This window comes from Bos mutus, chromosome 11, assembly GCF_027580195.1.
Source record: "Bos mutus isolate GX-2022 chromosome 11, NWIPB_WYAK_1.1, whole genome shotgun sequence".
NCBI lineage: Eukaryota > Metazoa > Chordata > Mammalia > Artiodactyla > Bovidae > Bos > Bos mutus.
The window spans coordinates 104,035,150-104,042,908 of record NC_091627.1 but is presented as its reverse complement, the minus strand read 5'-3'; the positions used below and the strand labels follow the sequence as shown (position 1 = coordinate 104,042,908).

Genomic DNA, 7,759 nt, shown 5'->3' with positions numbered 1-7,759 from the left:
CCCTATCCTGTCCCAAGTGCTTTTCTAACCCCTTCTTCCTCTGGTAACAGTCCTATGAGCTATGCAGGCATGGAGGGGCTAATGAGCCGGATTTCTGTCTGAGGAAACTCTCGCACCTTGCAAGAGACTGAACCGTGTGTGTGTGCGTGTGCGAGTGCGTGCGTGTGTGTTATCTTCCTTTCGGTTTTTCCTCTGTATTAAACAATTGATACAAAGCTCTGTTCCTCACCTACCCCCACCTAGAACCCATGCTTCCGCGACCCTCGTTCTGGGCACCCAGGCGGCTCCCCTTTGCCCCCAAATGCTTGTCACATTCCGCAGCAGGGCCCTTTCCAAGGCCCCAGGAACATCAGTGAAGAAAGTAGCTGCCTGCCCGCCAGGGCCAACTCATTGAAGACAGTCACTTAATTTCTTCTCCAACAATGAAGCGCCCCCCACCCTCACCCCCCGCCACGGAGAGGGGCAAGAGGCACCTCTGCCCTCCTACCACTAGTCAACCAGTTCTAGTCTGTAAAAAAGACCCTGATGCTGGGAAAGATTGAGGGCAGGAGGAGAAGGGTTAGTTAACTACGCAGGATGAGATGGTTGGATGGCATCACCAACTCAATGGACATGAGTTTGCACAAACTCAGGGACATAGTGAAAGATAGGGAAGCCTGGCACGCTGGGATCACGAAGGGTCAGACACGAACAAGACTGAATAAGAACAATTCAAGACTGAACAAGAACAATTCTGTGGAATGGTGATGAACAGCTGAATGGTTACAGCCTTCTTGCTTTTTTTTAAAAATTGCTTTATTAAGTTTATATTTTTCCATGCAAATGGGTGAAACTTTACTGTTGAGAGAAACTTAGATTGTGTGCCAAGGCAACACAAAACCCACCTGACACATGGAAATTACATAAGGGCCACAGAAAACAGATTAGTAAAGGCATTATTAGGAAAATGCAAGGAAAAAGAGAACAACAGTGGGAATCACAGTAATAATCTCATGGAAATGACAGGAGCCAGGGCATAAGGCAAAATTCATCATGATAGTCATGCTGATTAGAGATCCCCGTAAGGATATGCAGACAATTCCTGAATTGCAGCTCCCAAAGTTTTCTCCTGATTTCTCTCATCTCTTCCATGAACTCTTCCATATCATCTCCATCTCCACCCATCCCATTGTTGACCTGCCTATTGGGTATGGCCCATCAGGCTGCCCAGGTGGCACTAGTGATAAAGAACCCTCCTGCCAGTTCAGGAGACATAGGGACATGGGTTTGATCCTTGGGTCAGGAAGATCCCCTGGAGGAGAGCCTGGCAACCCACTCCAATGATCTTGCCTGGAGAATCCCATGGACAGAGGAGCCTGGCAGGCTATGGTCCATAGGGTCGCAAAGAGTCGGACGCAACTTAGCATGCTCGCACACTGGGAATTAGGGGCAAGTCTGCAAGCCTGTCCCCGTCTATGATTTCTTTCTGGCTGGTGGCCTTCATCCCCTCCCAAAGGGTGGCCTTCCTCTCCATTCTGCACAGGCTGCTCCATTTCTTCATTTCCCTGGTTGATATTTGCCATGATGAGACTTTTTTCCCCCTTGGCTATTTTTCTGGGCCTCTCCTCACTGTCTTCTGCTCCTTCCAGTTCTTGCCTCAAGTGTGCGGCTATCGCGTTTAGTTTCGTAGACCTGCTCAGCTTGCCCCGCTCCTGATGCCATCCCACTGTGTGCAGGGCAGCGCCGAGCTTGTACCCAGACGGGAATTGCCTGTTTGCTTTTGAAAAATGAATTAAAGGAGGCTTAAGGAATTCATCCTCAATGGCCATCTGCTGGGCCAAAATTGGACCTATGGAGATATTTTGACTCCAGTATTGGTGCCTAATTTAAAAATGGCAATAGTTCGCACCATGTGGATTTCTGGGATCTAGGGAAGAGTCAGAATACCAGCCACATGGGACCCACATGCAGCAGCTGCCAGCCTTAGTAGGTGCACATGCGTCTCTCACTGAACCTGTCTTCTTTCTCTTGAATCCCTCACTCCTTGGTGTTAGCTGCCTGGCCCCCGTAGGCAAGGAATTTGCAGCCCTGGCTGTGTTTTGATATATCTGACTGGGCCTTCCAAGGGACAGTCAAGTCCTGTGACAGCTCTGCTTCTCAGCAGCTGTGTGACTTGTAGCTACCTTGTCTCTTTAGGTGAGTGTCATGTTGTCATCCTTAAAATTCAGGCAAGCGCCTTCCCTGGTGGTCCAATGGCTAAGACTCTGCCCTCCTGATGCAGTGGGCCCGGGTTCGATCCCTGGACAGGGAACTGGATCACTAAGAGTTTTAATGCCACAACTAAAAAAAAAAAGATCCCACATGCTGCAACTAAGACAGCCATTTGGAAACTTGCATATTGGATCATGGAGTGGCTCCTGAACGAACTTTTTGGCCAACCCAATAAACAAGTGGTTGTCGATGAGGTGGGAATAGAGTGAGGGAGACAGATGGGGTGCAGGAGAGGATGGATGGTGGGAAACTGCTAATGGGAACACATTTTCTTGTTGTGATAAAAATATTCTAAAATGCAACTGTGGTGATTAGTGCACATTTTTTTTTTTTGTCCACACCATGTGCCATGTGGGATCTTAGTTCCCTGACCAGGGAATGAAAGGGTTTTTTTGAAAAAATTTAAAATAAATTTTAAATTTATTTGAAAAATAAAGATTTTTTGAAAACATTTAAAAACAGAATTATTCCCAGGACGCTGAAGGACCTGGAAGCACTCCGAAAGGCACGACCGTTGAGGGGGCATTAGTTAGCAAGTTGGGCTCAGCTCTGGCCTCATTTCAGTTTGTGTGGGTCACATTGTGTGGCCTCTCTCCAAAGATGACCTTCAGGAGTCACTACTTCTTAAGCCTGAAACCGGACATAGGGTTACTCAGGCTCCTGGGCCCTGTATGTCTGCACCTTAAGACCTGTCACCTCATTTAGTCACCTCTGAAATATGTATATGTGCACTAAGCCCCATGAGCATTTATGGGTACACAGAGAAAAATGAGACCCAATTAGAAACCTAGAGAACCAGTCTTACAGGAAGAGTAAAACCTGAGGACTGCAAATAAAAAGCAGAATGTACAAGGGGTACCACCAGGGGGCACTGGACGATCAGTGTTCTCTTCTGATTTAGGAGTCAGAGTGAGGCTTTGTCGTGGTGATGTAAAAATGCCCACCAGGATTTCAGTAGAGGCAGGGAGTGGGAAAGATTTCAGGGAGACACAGAGAAAGCAACTGCACAAGGGCAGAAAGACGGAGGCAAGTCCCAAGAAGAGTTAAGAGCTCGATTCAGCTGCGTGGGCGCCTGCTCAGTTGTGTCCGATTCTTTGTGACCCTGTGGACTGTAGCTCGGCAGGCTTTGTCCATGGGATTTCCCAGGCAAGAATACTGGAGTGGGTTGTCATTTCCTCCTCCAGGGGATCTTTCTGACCCAGGGATAGAACTGGCATCCCCTGTGTCTCCAGCATTGCAGGCAGATTCTTTACCTACTAAGCCACTGAGGAATTCAGCTGAGTGCAGGGCAAATGTAAGAAATGGAACAACAATGTGATATAATTTGGGTGGGCTTCCCTGGTAGCTCAGCTAGTAAAGAATCCCCTGCAATGCAGGAGACCCCGGTTAGATTTCTGAGTTGGGAACATCCCCTGGAGAAGGGATAGCCTACCCACTCCAGTATTCTTGCCTGGAGAATCCCCATGGACAGAGGAGCCTAGCAGGCTATAGTCCATGGGGTCGGACATGACTGAGCGACTTATGTTGTTGTTACAACTTAGAATCTCTTGAAAAAACAATGCCATTGTAAAGAGATTTTGCTTTTTCCTAGGAGACAATGGGGCTTCCCAGGTGGCAATAGTGGTAAAGAATCCACTTGTCAATGCAGGAGACATAAGAGACGCAGATTCAATCCCTGGGTTGGGAAGATCCACTGGAGAAGGAAATGGCAACCCTCTCCAGTATGCTTGGAGCTTCCCAGGTGGCTCAGTGGCATAGCACCCACCTGCCAATGCAAGAGATGCAGGTTTGATCTCTGGGTCAGGAAGATCCCCTGGAGTAGGAAATAGCATCCCATTCCAGTATTCTTACCCAGAAAATTCCATGAGCAAAGGAGTATGGTGGGCTACAGTCAAAAGAGTCACAGAGTCAGACATGACTGAGCAACTAGGCACACACAGCAGACAATGGGAAGCCAGAGCAGATTTCTGGTTTGGGAGGAACTTTATAGCAGGTGTTTGATTAGAAGGACCAACATGTAGATTAAGCAAAAATGAAACCATACTATTTATCATGCATTTGGCAAGCATTTGCAAAGTACCATTTTAGCATACATTATCTCATTTAATTCCCACAAAGTCCTCTGAAATATATTGATTTTTTCCCCATTATAACAAGGAAGAAACTGAGGCCCAGAGAAGATAACTGATTTGCCTGGCCTCCCTTGCCTCAAAGCCAGGCCATGTTACTCCAGATGCTCTTTAGAGGGGTTTCCTCGCAGAGCTAGTTATGGGGAAGGTGATACTTGGATGGATAGTGGAAGGGTCAGGGTGGGGGACCGGAGATAGGGAGTACGGCTGGGAGGCTATTGCAGGAGGTGGAGCAGGAGACTAGGGGTGTCTGATGGAGGGACCACGGGCAGGGATTATGGAATGCTAGAAATGAGATTGAAACACCAGGGAACTAGGTGATTGGTGTGTCCAGGGAACCCCAAACTCTTGGGGCTGGTAAAGAGGAGTTCTGGGTTACCCGAAAGCCCTTTGGTAACTTGCACGTTGGATGGTGAAATGGGTCCTGACCTGGAATTGAACATACACCTTATAGTTAGAATGAGGTTAAATCAAGTGACTCCAGAAAACACAGTGTCCTACAAGGACATTTATTGATTCCCAAGGACATTTATTATTTATTGATTCCCTTCTACAAGGAGAAGAGACTCAATAAATGATACCTCCCTCTCTGCCTAGAACACCCTGCTGCTGCTGCTGCTAAGTCGCTTCAGTCGTGTCCAACTCTGTGCGACCCCATAGACGGCAGCCCACCAGGCTCCCGCATCCCTGGGATTCTCCAGGCAAGAACACTGGAGTGGGTTGCCATTTCCTTCTCCAGTGCATGAAAGTGAAAAGTGAAAGTGAAGTCGCTCAGTCGTATCCAACTCCTCGCGACCCCATGGACTGCAGCCTAGAACACCCATTCACCCATTAACGCACACTTTATTCATTCATTCACATCTTCATTTAGCAAAATTTATTGTCTCCTATGTGCCAGTCACTGTACTAGGTTCCAGGGCTGTACCAGTAAACCAGACAGATTTTATATATATAAACATAAATATACATTATATATGCAATATATTTATATATAATGTATATACATTATACATAACATTTATATATAATGTGTATATATATTATATATAAATATATGGTTTAGATATGTAGAGGCAAAATTGATTTTCTAACTCTTTCATTTGGTGTATGTTTCTAAGAAAGATTTGTTCTCTTCCGAGTCTTCACCTTAGGAGGCAATGCCCTTGTTTTAACCAAGAGGCAACTTGTAGCGATTAAAAGCATGCAGTCTTGGGCTTCCATTGTGGCCCAGAGGTTAAGAATCCACCTTGCAATGCAGGGGACGCAGGTTCAACACATAGTCCAGGAAGATCCCACATCCAACTCAGCCCATGTATCACAATTACTGAGCCTGTGCTCTAGAGCCTTCAAGCCCCAACTACTGAGCCTGCGTGCTGCAACTGCTGAAGACTCAGGTGCCTAGAGCCTGTGCTCAACACTAGACAAGCCCCCTGCTCATTGCCACTAGAGAAAGCCCACACACAGCAGCAGAGACCAGCACATCCAAAAATAAATTAAAAAAAAAATTTTTTTTTTAAAGCATGGAGTCTTGTGTCAGACTGCCTGGGTTCAAATCCAAACTTCACCCCTTACTAGCTGTGCAATCTTGGGTAAGTTCTTAGTGACTCTGGGCCTCAGGTGCATTGTCTGTGTAACGGGGTAGTTTTACCTACTCCATAGGCCTGCTGGGCGCCTGGAACCGTGCAGGAAGTAATGTTTCTCAAAAGCATCTATGGAATGCTGTATTTGGAGGCAGTTTGTAACATAAACACAGGAAGACTGTCTCATTCTTTGTCATATCCTTCTTTTCTTATCCCAAATGGCCCTATGAAACCTGATGGCCCTTCGACACAGCACACTCGGTTTTTTCTTTATTTTTTTTCGCCATACTGAGCTGTTTGTGGGATCCTGGAGTTGGGTCACTGCAGTGAAAACACTGAGTCCTGATCACCGGTTTGTCAGGGAATGCCTCAGTGCACCTGGTTCTGAATGGCTGTTGGCTCTTCCGCACATTCTAGAGCTCACAAAGATAACGGGTTGCCGGCATTCGGTGTGTCTAGCAGCGTGGCTGTAGGTTGGGTGGCTGTGCCAGAATGCATTGTGAGGCTGACTGTGCAGCCCCAGCTCACCAAGTGGCTGCTTTGTAGGGACTGAGAGTTCATTCTGGCCTGCAGGCTTCCATATGCTCATTTTAAAATGAGATAATATCATACCTATGTGTAAATGCAGACTCCTGCAAAAGCAGTCATGTGTCAAGGCACGGCTTGGCATTCGAAACAATACTGATTCTGCCAGGTTGGGGGTGACTTGCCATTTTGAGGACTGGCTCCTGCCACAGATGGAGGAGAGACTCTTCTTGACCAGCTTATCTCCTCCTTATACTGGGCAGATTCTCCGTTAGGCTTCCCACTCCAGACCATGCCATCCCCTGCAATTTCTATGGCCAAAAAAAAAAAAACCCTGCACTGCACTCCTGCCCACCTTTCTCTCTAGAGTCTGATTTTGGTTTCAACTCGGCAGCTCCAATTCTTGCCTATTAATCCCCCCCAGCCCAGACCGCTGGTTAGGAGCAGTCCCAAGTTCTAATCATTTTTTTTTTCCCCAGGCACCATAGTTTTCCCAACTGTGTATCCAACCGGCTTATTATTATTATTATTTCAACCTCTCTGTGCAGCATCTCAGTTCCCTGACCAGGGATAGAACCTGCACGCCCTGCAGTGGAAGCTCAGAGTCCTAACCACTGGACGGCCAGGGCAGTCCCCAGCCAGCTTTTTAGCAAGCCAACAAGCATGGGCACAGCACCTCCACAATCGGGCCTGTGTGACGGGGATCACCAAGCTCTTCTCAGAGGCAGACACACAGCTGGGGGCAGGCTTCAGGAAGGCTTGGAACACAAACTGCTGCCTGAGACCAACATGCCAAGGAGACAGGAGAAGAGATCATACACCTATGATGTGCCCATCACCCTAGCACCTCAGAAACCCTGTGGAGGGGCTCCAGTGGTTCCTCCCACCATCCCCCTACCAAAAGTAACCACTTCCCTGAATTTTATGTTAGCTATTCTTTTGCTTTTCTTTATAAATTTACTACTTATGTATGATCTCTAATCAATATATTTCAAGATCACCGAGCCACCAGAGAAGCCCCATATATATACACATATACATATATATATTCTTTATAGGTTATTACAAGATATCGAATATGGTTCCGTATGGTGTGCTGTGATTCATGGGCTTGCAAAGAGTCGGACATGACTGAGCGACTGATCTGATCTGATGCTATACAATAGGTTCTTTTTATTTGTTTTATATATACTAGTGTGGATCTGTTAATCCCAAACTCCTAATTTATCCCTCCCTTCCCAGGACTCTTATTTTTTTAAGGGTGTCTTATTCTAG

At 46.8% G+C, this 7,759-nt stretch overlaps 1 pseudogene; it reads right to left on the bottom strand.

Moving 5' to 3' along the window:
- Positions 1–990: 990 nt before the first annotated feature.
- Positions 991–1,562, bottom strand: LOC102265305 (protein BEX3-like; annotated as a pseudogene).
- Positions 1,563–7,759: the final 6,197 nt, after the last annotated feature.